The 20,458-nt window shown below is 54.8% G+C and overlaps 12 non-coding genes across 12 annotated transcripts; 6 read left to right on the top strand and 6 right to left on the bottom strand.

Moving 5' to 3' along the window:
* The first annotated feature begins 808 nt into the window (after positions 1 to 808).
* LOC148678822 (U1 spliceosomal RNA) lies at positions 809 to 972 on the top strand. Its single transcript, XR_015940203.1, has one exon. It is a non-coding gene; the product is annotated as a U1 spliceosomal RNA (small nuclear RNA).
* Positions 973 to 2,361: 1,389 nt separating this feature from the next.
* LOC148678821 (5S ribosomal RNA) lies at positions 2,362 to 2,480 on the bottom strand. The gene has a single exon (XR_015940522.1). It is a non-coding gene; the product is annotated as a 5S ribosomal RNA (ribosomal RNA).
* Positions 2,481 to 4,314: 1,834 nt separating this feature from the next.
* LOC148678820 (U1 spliceosomal RNA) lies at positions 4,315 to 4,478 on the top strand. The gene has a single exon (XR_015940190.1). It is a non-coding gene; the product is annotated as a U1 spliceosomal RNA (small nuclear RNA).
* A 1,391-nt stretch (positions 4,479 to 5,869) lies between these two features.
* LOC148678819 (5S ribosomal RNA) lies at positions 5,870 to 5,988 on the bottom strand. Its single transcript, XR_015940521.1, has one exon. It is a non-coding gene; the product is annotated as a 5S ribosomal RNA (ribosomal RNA).
* Positions 5,989 to 7,822: 1,834 nt separating this feature from the next.
* On the top strand, positions 7,823 to 7,986 carry LOC148678818 (U1 spliceosomal RNA). Its single transcript, XR_015940721.1, has one exon. It is a non-coding gene; the product is annotated as a U1 spliceosomal RNA (small nuclear RNA).
* Positions 7,987 to 9,377: 1,391 nt separating this feature from the next.
* LOC148678817 (5S ribosomal RNA) lies at positions 9,378 to 9,496 on the bottom strand. The gene has a single exon (XR_015940466.1). It is a non-coding gene; the product is annotated as a 5S ribosomal RNA (ribosomal RNA).
* Positions 9,497 to 11,330: 1,834 nt separating this feature from the next.
* LOC148678816 (U1 spliceosomal RNA) lies at positions 11,331 to 11,494 on the top strand. The gene has a single exon (XR_015940703.1). It is a non-coding gene; the product is annotated as a U1 spliceosomal RNA (small nuclear RNA).
* A 1,391-nt stretch (positions 11,495 to 12,885) lies between these two features.
* On the bottom strand, positions 12,886 to 13,004 carry LOC148678815 (5S ribosomal RNA). Its single transcript, XR_015940518.1, has one exon. It is a non-coding gene; the product is annotated as a 5S ribosomal RNA (ribosomal RNA).
* A 1,834-nt stretch (positions 13,005 to 14,838) lies between these two features.
* Positions 14,839 to 15,002, top strand: LOC148678814 (U1 spliceosomal RNA). The gene has a single exon (XR_015940679.1). It is a non-coding gene; the product is annotated as a U1 spliceosomal RNA (small nuclear RNA).
* A 1,391-nt stretch (positions 15,003 to 16,393) lies between these two features.
* LOC148678813 (5S ribosomal RNA) lies at positions 16,394 to 16,512 on the bottom strand. The gene has a single exon (XR_015940465.1). It is a non-coding gene; the product is annotated as a 5S ribosomal RNA (ribosomal RNA).
* Positions 16,513 to 18,346: 1,834 nt separating this feature from the next.
* On the top strand, positions 18,347 to 18,510 carry LOC148678812 (U1 spliceosomal RNA). The gene has a single exon (XR_015940623.1). It is a non-coding gene; the product is annotated as a U1 spliceosomal RNA (small nuclear RNA).
* A 1,391-nt stretch (positions 18,511 to 19,901) lies between these two features.
* On the bottom strand, positions 19,902 to 20,020 carry LOC148678811 (5S ribosomal RNA). Its single transcript, XR_015940517.1, has one exon. It is a non-coding gene; the product is annotated as a 5S ribosomal RNA (ribosomal RNA).
* Positions 20,021 to 20,458: the final 438 nt, after the last annotated feature.

Genomic DNA, 20,458 nt, shown 5'->3' with positions numbered 1-20,458 from the left:
TTGTACCTGCATGTGTCGTGTCGTCTTCTTCCCCCGCCCCGCTGTGTTTGCTGTATTGTCTCTGAAGCCGGCCCCCCCGAGACGAGACGGGCTGTTCCTGTGCCCCAATTAACACTTTACAGGTGCCATTCCCCGGCATTGTGGCCATTGTCGGTGCTCACACGCGATAAGATAAGGCGGAGGAGAGCGGGGCATGCCCAGCGCCAGACATTCAAGGAGGGGGCAGTGCGAGGTGAGGTGAGGTGAGGTGCGACACGCCGGAGCCCCGACGCTGCTAACGCGGAGCACTTGTTGGACTGGCATCGACAGGACGTGTGCGCTCGGAGCGAGCCTTCCCTGCGGCGGAGCGCGGGAACTTTCTCCCCCCCTCCCGCTGCAGGAGTTGTGTGCGCTGCAGCGGTGCCGAGAGAAAAGCACAGAAGGCAGCAGGCTCTGGAGAGCAGGTAAGAGACGGGGGCAGGCGAGCAGGCGAGCAGGCTCGTTTTTTTGGAAATTGCTGAAAAGGTTTGTTCGGTGTGTGGCAGGCGCACGTCGCGAGCTTGCGTGGCGATCTGCCGGCCTGGTGATATGTAAATGAGGCCGAATAACATCCCGGGACATGCTGCGGATGCGAAATGGCGACTGCAGATGTGTAGGAAACGACGCGCTCGTTTTCTCGCTTTGCCCTCGCTTTTGAGTGTTAGTGTGGCGTGTGAGTGTGCGAAAGAGTGGGCCCAGCAGGAGGCGGTGGCGTGCGGGGCGAGGAGCTGGCCTAGGCTGCGAGTACTGTGCTGTGAGTGCGGCCCGCTTGCAGGGGCCTGTACAACCCATACTTACCTGGCAGGGGAGATACCTTGATCAAGAAGGAGGTTCACCCAGGGCGAGGCTCGGCCATTGCACTCCAGCTGTGCTGACCCCTGCGAATTCCCCAAATGTGGGAATCTCGACTGCATAATTTCTGGTAGTGGGGGACTGCGTTCGCGCTCTCCCCTGATGTGCTTGGTCCAAGAACAGATGCAGCAGTGCGGGCGGCTTTGCCGTCTGCTGGGGAGCTGTGCTGGGTGCCGATGAAGCGGCTCCAGCGATGGGGGTGACTACAGAACCGCCCTGGGCTTTTTCGCGAGCACCGCCTGACAACGTGGTCCTCCTTTTCATGCCCGCTACAGCCAGAACGCTATTTGTATAACCACAAAAAACAATCTTGTGCTTATACACGTTAAATGTTCACCTCGTGACAAGGTACTTCACTTGTGATCTTTCAGCTTGTCTGACCCTGGTGGTCTGGCTGACTTTTGCTTTCTCCCGCTCTCTGTCCGGGGACAGTAATCCTTTATTGTTTTTCTCACACTCCATCAGTTTGACTTTGTAGTTCAGTCTGTTGCCCGTGTGTGTGTGTACCAGTTTGTAGTGCAATGTAACCTGACTACCTTACGTCCTGCACTCATAATATAATATATATATAGAGAGAGAGAGAAATACTGTATATCTTAAGAACAAAATCCAACACCAAAAGCTCTTCATGAGTCATTATACCCCAGCATTGAAACCGAGTTCTTACCAGCATGCAACACATTGCTCATCCAACCAGAAGATCAAGGTGTGATGGTCAACTTGAAGTGCATGAAGTAGGAGTAAAAGCAGTACCCCGAAGCAGGACCACAATTCGAAAGGAGTGGATGCCACTATTTCTCTTATTTTCTTAGTTATAGGTCCATGGAAGCATTTCAAGCTCATTACACTACTCCTCCTGGACATGAATTCCCTTTTCAAAGCGAGTCTTTTTGCTGTAGTTTGCATGGTTTAGGATGCTGATCGAGGTTAGCCTTGATTTGGTCATGGGGGCCTCGGTACTGTATGCTAATGCTAAAGACAGTTCACCAGTTTTCTGATTGTTGGGTTCTGTATCAGTGCAGGAATGTCAAATAGTGAATGGCTGTACCTCTGTTGTATCCGTGCTCAATGAACGAAATCGGTTATAAATGAATGTATGTATATTTGTACGCAAAACGAGTTGTTTATTGACTGACCTTCAATTGCAGATTTAGAGGCAGCTTCGATATTCGTTTTACAGCCGTTTTTTTTTCATATGAATCACACGCATGCCATTCAAAGGGCCACTTTAGCGATGAGCAGATTGATCCATGTTTCTTGTGCATCTGAAGGGATGTGAGGGAGCTTCTCTTTCTGAACTGGCATGCCTTAAAAATGGACGACCGTCGCGATACCGTTTGCCAGTCAGTGTTGCTGAATGAAACAAAAGTGGGAAGATTGAAATGTTTGGTCTTTTCGTGAGCACCCCGGGAAATAAATGTCCATAGTCGAGGGTTTTTCCTCCCAAAGCCTACGGCACCAACGGCGACCCCTGCTGGCCGAGAGAGCAAAAGCTTACAGCACCTGGTATTCCCAGGCGGTCTCCCATCCAAGTACTAACCAGGCCCGACCCTGCTTAGCTTCCGAGATCAGACGAGATCGGGCGTGTTCAGGGTGGTGTGGCCGTAAGCGAAAGCAACGGCGCCTGACTCGCTACTTGAAGCTGTGTGTGGCGGGGGCTCCGTGCCCCCCGAGCGGGACTCAAGGATCGTTCGTGTGCAACTCTTTGGAAAGGAGCTGCTTTCCAAATCGCATTGCGTGCCTGGATGTTGGCCACTGTGCGACTGTGCGACTGTGCTCCCTTCAGTTGCCTGGCCCTGCTCTTGCCCCGCACTGGAGCAGGACAAATAAACTGCACGGAGGAGCAACAGGCAAGTCTTCACCAGACAAAAACCTCCAGTGCACAGCACACTGCAAACATTTCGGGGCTGTCGCGTGTTTATTTCAGCACATAAAGCGCGCGGCGCCTCCGCCCTCTTGTGGCCTTGCGGCGTCAGAGCAAGAGGCTCCTTCTCGCTGCCCTTCCGCTGTGTTGCAGGGCCCCGAGAGGGAACCCGGAGCGCGCACTTTGTGGGGGGGCGGGGGACCGCGTTCGCGCTCTGCCCCCGGTCTCTTGCGCGAGTACTAAATCTCACGGCGCCAGCCAGCGGCCAGGAGACGAGTACAATTTCGCGGGACAGGGGGGCCTCGTCATTGATCGTTACAGGTGAGACGGGGATTAGGAGGAGACCCCGACTGATGGGTGACACCGCCGTGACTCCTCGAGAGAGACGCCCTGGGATTTGGAACGGCCAAGGAGGGTCAGGACACCTCGGTTTGACGCCTCCCCCCGAAGGACGGCGCCTGTTTGTGCAGCAGAGTGTCGCCATCAGGAGGCTGGGGCATAAGAGGGCCACACAGCCCGCAGGGTGAGCGCTCCCTACTGGTCCCAGTCACACCTCTTGCAGGAGCAGCAGCAGCCTGAGCTTTCCCGGGGGGGAAGCTCCCATCCGGGTGCCGGCCAGGCTCACACCTGCTGGGCTGCTGGGGGTGAGCCCAGTCGAGAGTCGCAGGGCGAGAGCTAGTCACCGGGGAGAAACGATACAAGTGAAGGATTGCTCGGCCCTCGGCACTTGAAAAGACCGACAAATGACTCGTTCCCGCCGGAGCTGATTGTACCTGCATGTGTCGTGTCGTCTTCTTCCCCCGCCCCGCTGTGTTTGCTGTATTGTCTCTGAAGCCGGCCCCCCCGAGACGAGACGGGCTGTTCCTGTGCCCCAATTAACACTTTACAGGTGCCATTCCCCGGCATTGTGGCCATTGTCGGTGCTCACACGCGATAAGATAAGGCGGAGGAGAGCGGGGCATGCCCAGCGCCAGACATTCAAGGAGGGGGCAGTGCGAGGTGAGGTGAGGTGAGGTGAGGTGCGACACGCCGGAGCCCCGACGCTGCTAACGCGGAGCACTTGTTGGACTGGCATCGACAGGACGTGTGCGCTCGGAGCGAGCCTTCCCTGCGGCGGAGCGCGGGAACTTTCTCCCCCCCTCCCGCTGCAGGAGTTGTGTGCGCTGCAGCGGTGCCGAGAGAAAAGCACAGAAGGCAGCAGGCTCTGGAGAGCAGGTAAGAGACGGGGGCAGGCGAGCAGGCGAGCAGGCTCGTTTTTTTGGAAATTGCTGAAAAGGTTTGTTCGGTGTGTGGCAGGCGCACGTCGCGAGCTTGCGTGGCGATCTGCCGGCCTGGTGATATGTAAATGAGGCCGAATTGCATCCCGGGACATGCTGCGGATGCGAAATGGCGACTGCAGATGTGTAGGAAACGACGCGCTCGTTTTCTCGCTTTGCCCTCGCTTTTGAGTGTTAGTGTGGCGTGTGAGTGTGCGAAAGAGTGGGCCCAGCAGGAGGCGGTGGCGTGCGGGGCGAGGAGCTGGCCTAGGCTGCGAGTACTGTGCTGTGAGTGCGGCCCGCTTGCAGGGGCCTGTACAACTCATACTTACCTGGCAGGGGAGATACCTTGATCAAGAAGGAGGTTCACCCAGGGCGAGGCTCGGCCATTGCACTCCGGCTGTGCTGACCCCTGCGAATTCCCCAAATGTGGGAATCTCGACTGCATAATTTCTGATAGTGGGGGACTGCGTTCGCGCTCTCCCCTGATGTGCTTGGTCCAAGAACAGATGCGGCAGTGCGGGCGGCTTTGCCGTCTGCTGGGGAGCTGTGCTGGGTGTCAATGAAGCGGCTCCAGCGATGGGGGTGACTACAGAACCGCCCTGGGCTTTTTCGCGAGCACCGCCTGACAACGTGGTCCTCCTTTTCATGCCCGCTACAGCCAGAACGCTATTTGTATAACCACAAAAAACAATCTTGTGCTTATACACGTTAAATGTTCACCTCGTGACAAGGTACTTCACTTGTGATCTTTCAGCTTGTCTGACCCTGGTGGTCTGGCTGACTTTTGCTTTCTCCCGCTCTCTGTCCGGGGACAGTAATCCTTTATTGTTTTTCTCACACTCCATCAGTTTGACTTTGTAGTTCAGTCTGTTGCCCGTGTGTGTGTGTGTACCAGTTTGTAGTGCAATGTAACCTGACTACCTTACGTCCTGCACTCATAATATAATATATATATAGAGAGAGAGAGAAATACTGTATATCTTAAGAACAAAATCCAACACCAAAAGCTCTTCATGAGTCATTATACCCCAGCATTGAAACCGAGTTCTTACCAGCATGCAACACATTGCTCATCCAACCAGAAGATCAAGGTGTGATGGTCAACTTGAAGTGCATGAAGTAGGAGTAAAAGCAGTACCCCGAAGCAGGACCACAATTCGAAAGGAGTGGATGCCACTATTTCTCTTATTTTCTTAGTTATAGGTCCATGGAAGCATTTCAAGCTCATTACACTACTCCTCCTGGACATGAATTCCCTTTTCAAAGCGAGTCTTTTTGCTGTAGTTTGCATGGTTTAGGATGCTGATCGAGGTTAGCCTTGATTTGGTCATGGGGGCCTCGGTACTGTATGCTAATGCTAAAGACAGTTCACCAGTTTTCTGATTGTTGGGTTCTGTATCAGTGCAGGAATGTCAAATAGTGAATGGCTGTACCTCTGTTGTATCCGTGCTCAATGAACGAAATCGGTTATAAATGAATGTATGTATATTTGTACGCAAAACGAGTTGTTTATTGACTGACCTTCAATTGCAGATTTAGAGGCAGCTTCGATATTCGTTTTACAGCCGTTTTTTTTTCATATGAATCACACGCATGCCATTCAAAGGGCCACTTTAGCGATGAGCAGATTGATCCATGTTTCTTGTGCATCTGAAGGGATGTGAGGGAGCTTCTCTTTCTGAACTGGCATGCCTTAAAAATGGACGACCGTCGCGATACCGTTTGCCAGTCAGTGTTGCTGAATGAAACAAAAGTGGGAAGATTGAAATGTTTGGTCTTTTCGTGAGCACCCCGGGAAATAAATGTCCATAGTCGAGGGTTTTTCCTCCCAAAGCCTACGGCACCAACGGCGACCCCTGCTGGCCGAGAGAGCAAAAGCTTACAGCACCTGGTATTCCCAGGCGGTCTCCCATCCAAGTACTAACCAGGCCCGACCCTGCTTAGCTTCCGAGATCAGACGAGATCGGGCGTGTTCAGGGTGGTGTGGCCGTAAGCGAAAGCAACGGCGCCTGACTCGCTACTTGAAGCTGTGTGTGGCGGGGGCTCCGTGCCCCCCGAGCGGGACTCAAGGATCGTTCGTGTGCAACTCTTTGGAAAGGAGCTGCTTTCCAAATCGCATTGCGTGCCTGGATGTTGGCCACTGTGCGACTGTGCGACTGTGCTCCCTTCAGTTGCCTGGCCCTGCTCTTGCCCCGCACTGGAGCAGGACAAATAAACTGCACGGAGGAGCAACAGGCAAGTCTTCACCAGACAAAAACCTCCAGTGCACAGCACACTGCAAACATTTCGGGGCTGTCGCGTGTTTATTTCAGCACATAAAGCGCGCGGCGCCTCCGCCCTCTTGTGGCCTTGCGGCGTCAGAGCAAGAGGCTCCTTCTCGCTGCCCTTCCGCTGTGTTGCAGGGCCCCGAGAGGGAACCCGGAGCGCGCACTTTGTGGGGGGGCGGGGGACCGCGTTCGCGCTCTGCCCCCGGTCTCTTGCGCGAGTACTAAATCTCACGGCGCCAGCCAGCGGCCAGGAGACGAGTACAATTTCGCGGGACAGGGGGGCCTCGTCATTGATCGTTACAGGTGAGACGGGGATTAGGAGGAGACCCCGACTGATGGGTGACACCGCCGTGACTCCTCGAGAGAGACGCCCTGGGATTTGGAACGGCCAAGGAGGGTCAGGACACCTCGGTTTGACGCCTCCCCCCGAAGGACGGCGCCTGTTTGTGCAGCAGAGTGTCGCCATCAGGAGGCTGGGGCATAAGAGGGCCACACAGCCCGCAGGGTGAGCGCTCCCTACTGGTCCCAGTCACACCTCTTGCAGGAGCAGCAGCAGCCTGAGCTTTCCCGGGGGGGAAGCTCCCATCCGGGTGCCGGCCAGGCTCACACCTGCTGGGCTGCTGGGGGTGAGCCCAGTCGAGAGTCGCAGGGCGAGAGCTAGTCACCGGGGAGAAACGATACAAGTGAAGGATTGCTCGGCCCTCGGCACTTGAAAAGACCGACAAATGACTCGTTCCCGCCGGAGCTGATTGTACCTGCATGTGTCGTGTCGTCTTCTTCCCCCGCCCCGCTGTGTTTGCTGTATTGTCTCTGAAGCCGGCCCCCCCGAGACGAGACGGGCTGTTCCTGTGCCCCAATTAACACTTTACAGGTGCCATTCCCCGGCATTGTGGCCATTGTCGGTGCTCACACGCGATAAGATAAGGCGGAGGAGAGCGGGGCATGCCCAGCGCCAGACATTCAAGGAGGGGGCAGTGCGAGGTGAGGTGAGGTGAGGTGAGGTGCGACACGCCGGAGCCCCGACGCTGCTAACGCGGAGCACTTGTTGGACTGGCATCGACAGGACGTGTGCGCTCGGAGCGAGCCTTCCCTGCGGCGGAGCGCGGGAACTTTCTCCCCCCCTCCCGCTGCAGGAGTTGTGTGCGCTGCAGCGGTGCCGAGAGAAAAGCACAGAAGGCAGCAGGCTCTGGAGAGCAGGTAAGAGACGGGGGCAGGCGAGCAGGCGAGCAGGCTCGTTTTTTTGGAAATTGCTGAAAAGGTTTGTTCGGTGTGTGGCAGGCGCACGTCGCGAGCTTGCGTGGCGATCTGCCGGCCTGGTGATATGTAAATGAGGCCGAATTGCATCCCGGGACATGCTGCGGATGCGAAATGGCGACTGCAGATGTGTAGGAAACGACGCGCTCGTTTTCTCGCTTTGCCCTCGCTTTTGAGTGTTAGTGTGGCGTGTGAGTGTGCGAAAGAGTGGGCCCAGCAGGAGGCGGTGGCGTGCGGGGCGAGGAGCTGGCCTAGGCTGCGAGTACTGTGCTGTGAGTGCGGCCCGCTTGCAGGGGCCTGTACAACTCATACTTACCTGGCAGGGGAGATACCTTGATCAAGAAGGAGGTTCACCCAGGGCGAGGCTCGGCCATTGCACTCCGGCTGTGCTGACCCCTGCGAATTCCCCAAATGTGGGAATCTCGACTGCATAATTTCTGGTAGTGGGGGACTGCGTTCGCGCTCTCCCCTGATGTGCTTGGTCCAAGAACAGATGCGGCAGTGCGGGCGGCTTTGCCGTCTGCTGGGGAGCTGTGCTGGGTGCCGATGAAGCGGCTCCAGCGATGGGGGTGACTACAGAACCGCCCTGGGCTTTTTCGCGAGCACCGCCTGACAACGTGGTCCTCCTTTTCATGCCCGCTACAGCCAGAACGCTATTTGTATAACCACAAAAAACAATCTTGTGCTTATACACGTTAAATGTTCACCTCGTGACAAGGTACTTCACTTGTGATCTTTCAGCTTGTCTGACCCTGGTGGTCTGGCTGACTTTTGCTTTCTCCCGCTCTCTGTCCGGGGACAGTAATCCTTTATTGTTTTTCTCACACTCCATCAGTTTGACTTTGTAGTTCAGTCTGTTGCCCGTGTGTGTGTGTGTACCAGTTTGTAGTGCAATGTAACCTGACTACCTTACGTCCTGCACTCATAATATAATATATATATAGAGAGAGAGAGAAATACTGTATATCTTAAGAACAAAATCCAACACCAAAAGCTCTTCATGAGTCATTATACCCCAGCATTGAAACCGAGTTCTTACCAGCATGCAACACATTGCTCATCCAACCAGAAGATCAAGGTGTGATGGTCAACTTGAAGTGCATGAAGTAGGAGTAAAAGCAGTACCCCGAAGCAGGACCACAATTCGAAAGGAGTGGATGCCACTATTTCTCTTATTTTCTTAGTTATAGGTCCATGGAAGCATTTCAAGCTCATTACACTACTCCTCCTGGACATGAATTCCCTTTTCAAAGCGAGTCTTTTTGCTGTAGTTTGCATGGTTTAGGATGCTGATCGAGGTTAGCCTTGATTTGGTCATGGGGGCCTCGGTACTGTATGCTAATGCTAAAGACAGTTCACCAGTTTTCTGATTGTTGGGTTCTGTATCAGTGCAGGAATGTCAAATAGTGAATGGCTGTACCTCTGTTGTATCCGTGCTCAATGAACGAAATCGGTTATAAATGAATGTATGTATATTTGTACGCAAAACGAGTTGTTTATTGACTGACCTTCAATTGCAGATTTAGAGGCAGCTTCGATATTCGTTTTACAGCCGTTTTTTTTTCATATGAATCACACGCATGCCATTCAAAGGGCCACTTTAGCGATGAGCAGATTGATCCATGTTTCTTGTGCATCTGAAGGGATGTGAGGGAGCTTCTCTTTCTGAACTGGCATGCCTTAAAAATGGACGACCGTCGCGATACCGTTTGCCAGTCAGTGTTGCTGAATGAAACAAAAGTGGGAAGATTGAAATGTTTGGTCTTTTCGTGAGCACCCCGGGAAATAAATGTCCATAGTCGAGGGTTTTTCCTCCCAAAGCCTACGGCACCAACGGCGACCCCTGCTGGCCGAGAGAGCAAAAGCTTACAGCACCTGGTATTCCCAGGCGGTCTCCCATCCAAGTACTAACCAGGCCCAACCCTGCTTAGCTTCCGAGATCAGACGAGATCGGGCGTGTTCAGGGTGGTGTGGCCGTAAGCGAAAGCAACGGCGCCTGACTCCCTACTTGAAGCTGTGTGTGGCGGGGGCTCCGTGCCCCCCGAGCGGGACTCAAGGATCGTTCGTGTGCAACTCTTTGGAAAGGAGCTGCTTTCCAAATCGCATTGCGTGCCTGGATGTTGGCCACTGTGCGACTGTGCGACTGTGCTCCCTTCAGTTGCCTGGCCCTGCTCTTGCCCCGCACTGGAGCAGGACAAATAAACTGCACGGAGGAGCAACAGGCAAGTCTTCACCAGACAAAAACCTCCAGTGCACAGCACACTGCAAACATTTCGGGGCTGTCGCGTGTTTATTTCAGCACATAAAGCGCGCGGCGCCTCCGCCCTCTTGTGGCCTTGCGGCGTCAGAGCAAGAGGCTCCTTCTCGCTGCCCTTCCGCTGTGTTGCAGGGCCCCGAGAGGGAACCCGGAGCGCGCACTTTGTGGGGGGGCGGGGGACCGCGTTCGCGCTCTGCCCCCGGTCTCTTGCGCGAGTACTAAATCTCACGGCGCCAGCCAGCGGCCAGGAGACGAGTACAATTTCGCGGGACAGGGGGGCCTCGTCATTGATCGTTACAGGTGAGACGGGGATTAGGAGGAGACCCCGACTGATGGGTGACACCGCCGTGACTCCTCGAGAGAGACGCCCTGGGATTTGGAACGGCCAAGGAGGGTCAGGACACCTCGGTTTGACGCCTCCCCCCGAAGGACGGCGCCTGTTTGTGCAGCAGAGTGTCGCCATCAGGAGGCTGGGGCATAAGAGGGCCACACAGCCCGCAGGGTGAGCGCTCCCTACTGGTCCCAGTCACACCTCTTGCAGGAGCAGCAGCAGCCTGAGCTTTCCCGGGGGGGAAGCTCCCATCCGGGTGCCGGCCAGGCTCACACCTGCTGGGCTGCTGGGGGTGAGCCCAGTCGAGAGTCGCAGGGCGAGAGCTAGTCACCGGGGAGAAACGATACAAGTGAAGGATTGCTCGGCCCTCGGCACTTGAAAAGACCGACAAATGACTCGTTCCCGCCGGAGCTGATTGTACCTGCATGTGTCGTGTCGTCTTCTTCCCCCGCCCCGCTGTGTTTGCTGTATTGTCTCTGAAGCCGGCCCCCCCGAGACGAGACGGGCTGTTCCTGTGCCCCAATTAACACTTTACAGGTGCCATTCCCCGGCATTGTGGCCATTGTCGGTGCTCACACGCGATAAGATAAGGCGGAGGAGAGCGGGGCATGCCCAGCGCCAGACATTCAAGGAGGGGGCAGTGCGAGGTGAGGTGAGGTGAGGTGAGGTGCGACACGCCGGAGCCCCGACGCTGCTAACGCGGAGCACTTGTTGGACTGGCATCGACAGGACGTGTGCGCTCGGAGCGAGCCTTCCCTGCGGCGGAGCGCGGGAACTTTCTCCCCCCCTCCCGCTGCAGGAGTTGTGTGCGCTGCAGCGGTGCCGAGAGAAAAGCACAGAAGGCAGCAGGCTCTGGAGAGCAGGTAAGAGACGGGGGCAGGCGAGCAGGCGAGCAGGCTCGTTTTTTTGGAAATTGCTGAAAAGGTTTGTTCGGTGTGTGGCAGGCGCACGTCGCGAGCTTGCGTGGCGATCTGCCGGCCTGGTGATATGTAAATGAGGCCGAATTGCATCCCGGGACATGCTGCGGATGCGAAATGGCGACTGCAGATGTGTAGGAAACGACGCGCTCGTTTTCTCGCTTTGCCCTCGCTTTTGAGTGTTAGTGTGGCGTGTGAGTGTGCGAAAGAGTGGGCCCAGCAGGAGGCGGTGGCGTGCGGGGCGAGGAGCTGGCCTAGGCTGCGAGTACTGTGCTGTGAGTGCGGCCCGCTTGCAGGGGCCTGTACAACTCATACTTACCTGGCAGGGGAGATACCTTGATCAAGAAGGAGGTTCACCCAGGGCGAGGCTCGGCCATTGCACTCCGGCTGTGCTGACCCCTGCGAATTCCCCAAATGTGGGAATCTCGACTGCATAATTTCTGGTAGTGGGGGACTGCGTTCGCGCTCTCCCCTGATGTGCTTGGTCCAAGAACAGATGCGGCAGTGCGGGCGGCTTTGCCGTCTGCTGGGGAGCTGTGCTGGGTGCCGATGAAGCGGCTCCAGCGATGGGGGTGACTACAGAACCGCCCTGGGCTTTTTCGCGAGCACCGCCTGACAACGTGGTCCTCCTTTTCATGCCCGCTACAGCCAGAACGCTATTTGTATAACCACAAAAAACAATCTTGTGCTTATACACGTTAAATGTTCACCTCGTGACAAGGTACTTCACTTGTGATCTTTCAGCTTGTCTGACCCTGGTGGTCTGGCTGACTTTTGCTTTCTCCCGCTCTCTGTCCGGGGACAGTAATCCTTTATTGTTTTTCTCACACTCCATCAGTTTGACTTTGTAGTTCAGTCTGTTGCCCGTGTGTGTGTGTGTACCAGTTTGTAGTGCAATGTAACCTGACTACCTTACGTCCTGCACTCATAATATAATATATATATAGAGAGAGAGAGAAATACTGTATATCTTAAGAACAAAATCCAACACCAAAAGCTCTTCATGAGTCATTATACCCCAGCATTGAAACCGAGTTCTTACCAGCATGCAACACATTGCTCATCCAACCAGAAGATCAAGGTGTGATGGTCAACTTGAAGTGCATGAAGTAGGAGTAAAAGCAGTACCCCGAAGCAGGACCACAATTCGAAAGGAGTGGATGCCACTATTTCTCTTATTTTCTTAGTTATAGGTCCATGGAAGCATTTCAAGCTCATTACACTACTCCTCCTGGACATGAATTCCCTTTTCAAAGCGAGTCTTTTTGCTGTAGTTTGCATGGTTTAGGATGCTGATCGAGGTTAGCCTTGATTTGGTCATGGGGGCCTCGGTACTGTATGCTAATGCTAAAGACAGTTCACCAGTTTTCTGATTGTTGGGTTCTGTATCAGTGCAGGAATGTCAAATAGTGAATGGCTGTACCTCTGTTGTATCCGTGCTCAATGAACGAAATCGGTTATAAATGAATGTATGTATATTTGTACGCAAAACGAGTTGTTTATTGACTGACCTTCAATTGCAGATTTAGAGGCAGCTTCGATATTCGTTTTACAGCCGTTTTTTTTTCATATGAATCACACGCATGCCATTCAAAGGGCCACTTTAGCGATGAGCAGATTGATCCATGTTTCTTGTGCATCTGAAGGGATGTGAGGGAGCTTCTCTTTCTGAACTGGCATGCCTTAAAAATGGACGACCGTCGCGATACCGTTTGCCAGTCAGTGTTGCTGAATGAAACAAAAGTGGGAAGATTGAAATGTTTGGTCTTTTCGTGAGCACCCCGGGAAATAAATGTCCATAGTCGAGGGTTTTTCCTCCCAAAGCCTACGGCACCAACGGCGACCCCTGCTGGCCGAGAGAGCAAAAGCTTACAGCACCTGGTATTCCCAGGCGGTCTCCCATCCAAGTACTAACCAGGCCCGACCCTGCTTAGCTTCCGAGATCAGACGAGATCGGGCGTGTTCAGGGTGGTGTGGCCGTAAGCGAAAGCAACGGCGCCTGACTCGCTACTTGAAGCTGTGTGTGGCGGGGGCTCCGTGCCCCCCGAGCGGGACTCAAGGATCGTTCGTGTGCAACTCTTTGGAAAGGAGCTGCTTTCCAAATCGCATTGCGTGCCTGGATGTTGGCCACTGTGCGACTGTGCGACTGTGCTCCCTTCAGTTGCCTGGCCCTGCTCTTGCCCCGCACTGGAGCAGGACAAATAAACTGCACGGAGGAGCAACAGGCAAGTCTTCACCAGACAAAAACCTCCAGTGCACAGCACACTGCAAACATTTCGGGGCTGTCGCGTGTTTATTTCAGCACATAAAGCGCGCGGCGCCTCCGCCCTCTTGTGGCCTTGCGGCGTCAGAGCAAGAGGCTCCTTCTCGCTGCCCTTCCGCTGTGTTGCAGGGCCCCGAGAGGGAACCCGGAGCGCGCACTTTGTGGGGGGGCGGGGGACCGCGTTCGCGCTCTGCCCCCGGTCTCTTGCGCGAGTACTAAATCTCACGGCGCCAGCCAGCGGCCAGGAGACGAGTACAATTTCGCGGGACAGGGGGGCCTCGTCATTGATCGTTACAGGTGAGACGGGGATTAGGAGGAGACCCCGACTGATGGGTGACACCGCCGTGACTCCTCGAGAGAGACGCCCTGGGATTTGGAACGGCCAAGGAGGGTCAGGACACCTCGGTTTGACGCCTCCCCCCGAAGGACGGCGCCTGTTTGTGCAGCAGAGTGTCGCCATCAGGAGGCTGGGGCATAAGAGGGCCACACAGCCCGCAGGGTGAGCGCTCCCTACTGGTCCCAGTCACACCTCTTGCAGGAGCAGCAGCAGCCTGAGCTTTCCCGGGGGGGAAGCTCCCATCCGGGTGCCGGCCAGGCTCACACCTGCTGGGCTGCTGGGGGTGAGCCCAGTCGAGAGTCGCAGGGCGAGAGCTAGTCACCGGGGAGAAACGATACAAGTGAAGGATTGCTCGGCCCTCGGCACTTGAAAAGACCGACAAATGACTCGTTCCCGCCGGAGCTGATTGTACCTGCATGTGTCGTGTCGTCTTCTTCCCCCGCCCCGCTGTGTTTGCTGTATTGTCTCTGAAGCCGGCCCCCCCGAGACGAGACGGGCTGTTCCTGTGCCCCAATTAACACTTTACAGGTGCCATTCCCCGGCATTGTGGCCATTGTCGGTGCTCACACGCGATAAGATAAGGCGGAGGAGAGCGGGGCATGCCCAGCGCCAGACATTCAAGGAGGGGGCAGTGCGAGGTGAGGTGAGGTGAGGTGAGGTGCGACACGCCGGAGCCCCGACGCTGCTAACGCGGAGCACTTGTTGGACTGGCATCGACAGGACGTGTGCGCTCGGAGCGAGCCTTCCCTGCGGCGGAGCGCGGGAACTTTCTCCCCCCCTCCCGCTGCAGGAGTTGTGTGCGCTGCAGCGGTGCCGAGAGAAAAGCACAGAAGGCAGCAGGCTCTGGAGAGCAGGTAAGAGACGGGGGCAGGCGAGCAGGCGAGCAGGCTCGTTTTTTTGGAAATTGCTGAAAAGGTTTGTTCGGTGTGTGGCAGGCGCACGTCGCGAGCTTGCGTGGCGATCTGCCGGCCTGGTGATATGTAAATGAGGCCGAATTGCATCCCGGGACATGCTGCGGATGCGAAATGGCGACTGCAGATGTGTAGGAAACGACGCGCTCGTTTTCTCGCTTTGCCCTCGCTTTTGAGTGTTAGTGTGGCGTGTGAGTGTGCGAAAGAGTGGGCCCAGCAGGAGGCGGTGGCGTGCGGGGCGAGGAGCTGGCCTAGGCTGCGAGTACTGTGCTGTGAGTGCGGCCCGCTTGCAGGGGCCTGTACAACTCATACTTACCTGGCAGGGGAGATACCTTGATCAAGAAGGAGGTTCACCCAGGGCGAGGCTCGGCCATTGCACTCCGGCTGTGCTGACCCCTGCGAATTCCCCAAATGTGGGAATCTCGACTGCATAATTTCTGGTAGTGGGGGACTGCGTTCGCGCTCTCCCCTGATGTGCTTGGTCCAAGAACAGATGCGGCAGTGCGGGCGGCTTTGCCGTCTGCTGGGGAGCTGTGCTGGGTGCCGATGAAGCGGCTCCAGCGATGGGGGTGACTACAGAACCGCCCTGGGCTTTTTCGCGAGCACCGCCTGACAACGTGGTCCTCCTTTTCATGCCCGCTACAGCCAGAACGCTATTTGTATAACCACAAAAAACAATCTTGTGCTTATACACGTTAAATGTTCACCTCGTGACAAGGTACTTCACTTGTGATCTTTCAGCTTGTCTGACCCTGGTGGTCTGGCTGACTTTTGCTTTCTCCCGCTCTCTGTCCGGGGACAGTAATCCTTTATTGTTTTTCTCACACTCCATCAGTTTGACTTTGTAGTTCAGTCTGTTGCCCGTGTGTGTGTGTGTACCAGTTTGTAGTGCAATGTAACCTGACTACCTTACGTCCTGCACTCATAATATAATATATATATAGAGAGAGAGAGAAATACTGTATATCTTAAGAACAAAATCCAACACCAAAAGCTCTTCATGAGTCATTATACCCCAGCATTGAAACCGAGTTCTTACCAGCATGCAACACATTGCTCATCCAACCAGAAGATCAAGGTGTGATGGTCAACTTGAAGTGCATGAAGTAGGAGTAAAAGCAGTACCCCGAAGCAGGACCACAATTCGAAAGGAGTGGATGCCACTATTTCTCTTATTTTCTTAGTTATAGGTCCATGGAAGCATTTCAAGCTCATTACACTACTCCTCCTGGACATGAATTCCCTTTTCAAAGCGAGTCTTTTTGCTGTAGTTTGCATGGTTTAGGATGCTGATCGAGGTTAGCCTTGATTTGGTCATGGGGGCCTCGGTACTGTATGCTAATGCTAAAGACAGTTCACCAGTTTTCTGATTGTTGGGTTCTGTATCAGTGCAGGAATGTCAAATAGTGAATGGCTGTACCTCTGTTGTATCCGTGCTCAATGAACGAAATCGGTTATAAATGAATGTATGTATATTTGTACGCAAAACGAGTTGTTTATTGACTGACCTTCAATTGCAGATTTAGAGGCAGCTTCGATATTCGTTTTACAGCCGTTTTTTTTTCATATGAATCACACGCATGCCATTCAAAGGGCCACTTTAGCGATGAGCAGATTGATCCATGTTTCTTGTGCATCTGAAGGGATGTGAGGGAGCTTCTCTTTCTGAACTGGCATGCCTTAAAAATGGACGACCGTCGCGATACCGTTTGCCAGTCAGTGTTGCTGAATGAAACAAAAGTGGGAAGATTGAAATGTTTGGTCTTTTCGTGAGCACCCCGGGAAATAAATGTCCATAGTCGAGGGTTTTTCCTCCCAAAGCCTACGGCACCAACGGCGACCCCTGCTGGCCGAGAGAGCAAAAGCTTACAGCACCTGGTATTCCCAGGCGGTCTCCCATCCAAGTACTAACCAGGCCCAACCCTGCTTAGCTTCCGAGATCAGACGAGATCGGGCGTGTTCAGGGTGGTGTGGCCGTAAGCGAAAGCAACGGCGCCTGACTCCCTACTTGAAGCTGTGTGTGGCGGGGGCTCCGTGCCCCCCGAGCGGGACTCAAGGATCGTTCGTGTGCAACTCTTTGGAAAGGAGCTGCTTTCCAAATCGCATTGCGTGCCTGGATGTTGGCCACTGTGCGACTGTGCGACTGTGCTCCCTTCAGTTGCCTGGCCCTGCTCTTGCCCCGCACTGGAGCAGGACAAATAAACTGCACGGAGGAGCAACAGGCAAGTCTTCACCAGACAAAAACCTCCAGTGCACAGCACACTGCAAACATTTCGGGGCTGTCGCGTGTTTATTTCAGCACATAAAGCGCGCGGCGCCTCCGCCCTCTTGTGGCCTTGCGGCGTCAGAGCAAGAGGCTCCTTCTCGCTGCCCTTCCGCTGTGTTGCAGGGCCCCGAGAGGGAACCCGGAGCGCGCACTTTGTGGGGGGGCGGGGGACCGCGTTCGCGCTCTGCCCCCGGTCTCTTGCGCGAGTACTAAATCTCACGGCGCCAGCCAGCGGCCAGGAGACGAGTACAATTTCGCGGGACAGGGGGGCCTCGTCATTGATCGTTACAGGTGAGACGGGGATTAGGAGGAGACCCCGACTGATGGGTGACACCGCCGTGACTCCTCGAGAGAGACGCCCTGGGATTTGGAACGGCCAAGGAGGGTCAGGACACCTCGGTTTGACGCCTCCCCCCGAAGGACGGCGCCTGTTTGTGCAGCAGAGTGTCGCCATCAGGAGGCTGGGGCATAAGAGGGCCACACAGCCCGCAGGGTGAGCGCTCCCTACTGGTCCCAGTCACACCTCTTGCAGGAGCAGCAGCAGCCTGAGCTTTCCCGGGGGGGAAGCTCCCATCCGGGTGCCGGCCAGGCTCACACCTGCTGGGCTGCTGGGGGTGAGCCCAGTCGAGAGTCGCAGGGCGAGAGCTAGTCACCGGGGAGAAACGATACAAGTGAAGGATTGCTCGGCCCTCGGCACTTGAAAAGACCGACAAATGACTCGTTCCCGCCGGAGCTGATTGTACCTGCATGTGTCGTGTCGTCTTCTTCCCCCGCCCCGCTGTGTTTGCTGTATTGTCTCTGAAGCCGGCCCCCCCGAGACGAGACGGGCTGTTCCTGTGCCCCAATTAACACTTTACAGGTGCCATTCCCCGGCATTGTGGCCATTGTCGGTGCTCACACGCGATAAGATAAGGCGGAGGAGAGCGGGGCATGCCCAGCGCCAGACATTCAAGGAGGGGGCAGTGCGAGGTGAGGTGAGGTGAGGTGAGGTGCGACACGCCGGAGCCCCGACGCTGCTAACGCGGAGCACTTGTTGGACTGGCATCGACAGGACGTGTGCGCTCGGAGCGAGCCTTCCCTGCGGCGGAGCGCGGGAACTTTCTCCCCCCCTCCCGCTGCAGGAGTTGTGTGCGCTGCAGCGGTGCCGAGAGAAAAGCACAGAAGGCAGCAGGCTCTGGAGAGCAGGTAAGAGACGGGGGCAGGCGAGCAGGCGAGCAGGCTCGTTTTTTTGGAAATTGCTGAAAAGGTTTGTTCGGTGTGTGGCAGGCGCACGTCGCGAGCTTGCGTGGCGATCTGCCGGCCTGGTGATATGTAAATGAGGCCGAATTGCATCCCGGGACATGCTGCGGATGCGAAATGGCGACTGCAGATGTGTAGGAAACGACGCGCTCGTTTTCTCGCTTTGCCCTCGCTTTTGAGTGTTAGTGTGGCGTGTGAGTGTGCGAAAGAGTGGGCCCAGCAGGAGGCGGTGGCGTGCGGGGCGAGGAGCTGGCCTAGGCTGCGAGTACTGTGCTGTGAGTGCGGCCCGCTTGCAGGGGCCTGTACAACTCATACTTACCTGGCAGGGGAGATACCTTGATCAAGAAGGAGGTTCACCCAGGGCGAGGCTCGGCCATTGCACTCCGGCTGTGCTGACCCCTGCGAATTCCCCAAATGTGGGAATCTCGACTGCATAATTTCTGGTAGTGGGGGACTGCGTTCGCGCTCTCCCCTGATGTGCTTGGTCCAAGAACAGATGCGGCAGTGCGGGCGGCTTTGCCGTCTGCTGGGGAGCTGTGCTGGGTGCCGATGAAGCGGCTCCAGCGATGGGGGTGACTACAGAACCGCCCTGGGCTTTTTCGCGAGCACCGCCTGACAACGTGGTCCTCCTTTTCATGCCCGCTACAGCCAGAACGCTATTTGTATAACCACAAAAAACAATCTTGTGCTTATACACGTTAAATGTTCACCTCGTGACAAGGTACTTCACTTGTGATCTTTCAGCTTGTCTGACCCTGGTGGTCTGGCTGACTTTTGCTTTCTCCCGCTCTCTGTCCGGGGACAGTAATCCTTTATTGTTTTTCTCACACTCCATCAGTTTGACTTTGTAGTTCAGTCTGTTGCCCGTGTGTGTGTGTGTACCAGTTTGTAGTGCAATGTAACCTGACTACCTTACGTCCTGCACTCATAATATAATATATATATAGAGAGAGAGAGAAATACTGTATATCTTAAGAACAAAATCCAACACCAAAAGCTCTTCATGAGTCATTATACCCCAGCATTGAAACCGAGTTCTTACCAGCATGCAACACATTGCTCATCCAACCAGAAGATCAAGGTGTGATGGTCAACTTGAAGTGCATGAAGTAGGAGTAAAAGCAGTACCCCGAAGCAGGACCACAATTCGAAAGGAGTGGATGCCACTATTTCTCTTATTTTCTTAGTTATAGGTCCATGGAAGCATTTCAAGCTCATTACACTACTCCTCCTGGACATGAATTCCCTTTTCAAAGCGAGTCTTTTTGCTGTAGTTTGCATGGTTTAGGATGCTGATCGAGGTTAGCCTTGATTTGGTCATGGGGGCCTCGGTACTGTATGCTAATGCTAAAGACAGTTCACCAGTTTTCTGATTGTTGGGTTCTGTATCAGTGCAGGAATGTCAAATAGTGAATGGCTGTACCTCTGTTGTATCCGTGCTCAATGAACGAAATCGGTTATAAATGAATGTATGTATATTTGTACGCAAAACGAGTTGTTTATTGACTGACCTTCAATTGCAGATTTAGAGGCAGCTTCGATATTCGTTTTACAGCCGTTTTTTTTTCATATGAATCACACGCATGCCATTCAAAGGGCCACTTTAGCGATGAGCAGATTGATCCATGTTTCTTGTGCATCTGAAGGGATGTGAGGGAGCTTCTCTTTCTGAACTGGCATGCCTTAAAAATGGACGACCGTCGCGATACCGTTTGCCAGTCAGTGTTGCTGAATGAAACAAAAGTGGGAAGATTGAAATGTTTGGTCTTTTCGTGAGCACCCCGGGAAATAAATGTCCATAGTCGAGGGTTTTTCCTCCCAAAGCCTACGGCACCAACGGCGACCCCTGCTGGCCGAGAGAGCAAAAGCTTACAGCACCTGGTATTCCCAGGCGGTCTCCCATCCAAGTACTAACCAGGCCCGACCCTGCTTAGCTTCCGAGATCAGACGAGATCGGGCGTGTTCAGGGTGGTGTGGCCGTAAGCGAAAGCAACGGCGCCTGACTCGCTACTTGAAGCTGTGTGTGGCGGGGGCTCCGTGCCCCCCGAGCGGGACTCAAGGATCGTTCGTGTGCAACTCTTTGGAAAGGAGCTGCTTTCCAAATCGCATTGCGTGCCTGGATGTTGGCCACTGTGCGACTGTGCGACTGTGCTCCCTTCAGTTGCCTGGCCCTGCTCTTGCCCCGCACTGGAGCAGGACAAATAAACTGCACGGAGGAGCAACAGGCAAGTCTTCACCAGACAAAAACCTCCAGTGCACAGCACACTGCAAACATTTCGGGGCTGTCGCGTGTTTATTTCAGCACATAAAGCGCGCGGCGCCTCCGCCCTCTTGTGGCCTTGCGGCGTCAGAGCAAGAGGCTCCTTCTCGCTGCCCTTCCGCTGTGTTGCAGGGCCCCGAGAGGGAACCCGGAGCGCGCACTT

This window comes from Lepisosteus platostomus, chromosome 1 (genome assembly GCF_059453375.1).
Source record: "Lepisosteus platostomus isolate fLepPlt1 chromosome 1, fLepPlt1.hap1, whole genome shotgun sequence".
NCBI classification, from domain to species: Eukaryota; Metazoa; Chordata; class Actinopteri; order Semionotiformes; family Lepisosteidae; genus Lepisosteus; species Lepisosteus platostomus.
Note: the sequence above shows the minus strand (reverse complement) of the source record. Positions and strands in the feature narration are given on the sequence as shown.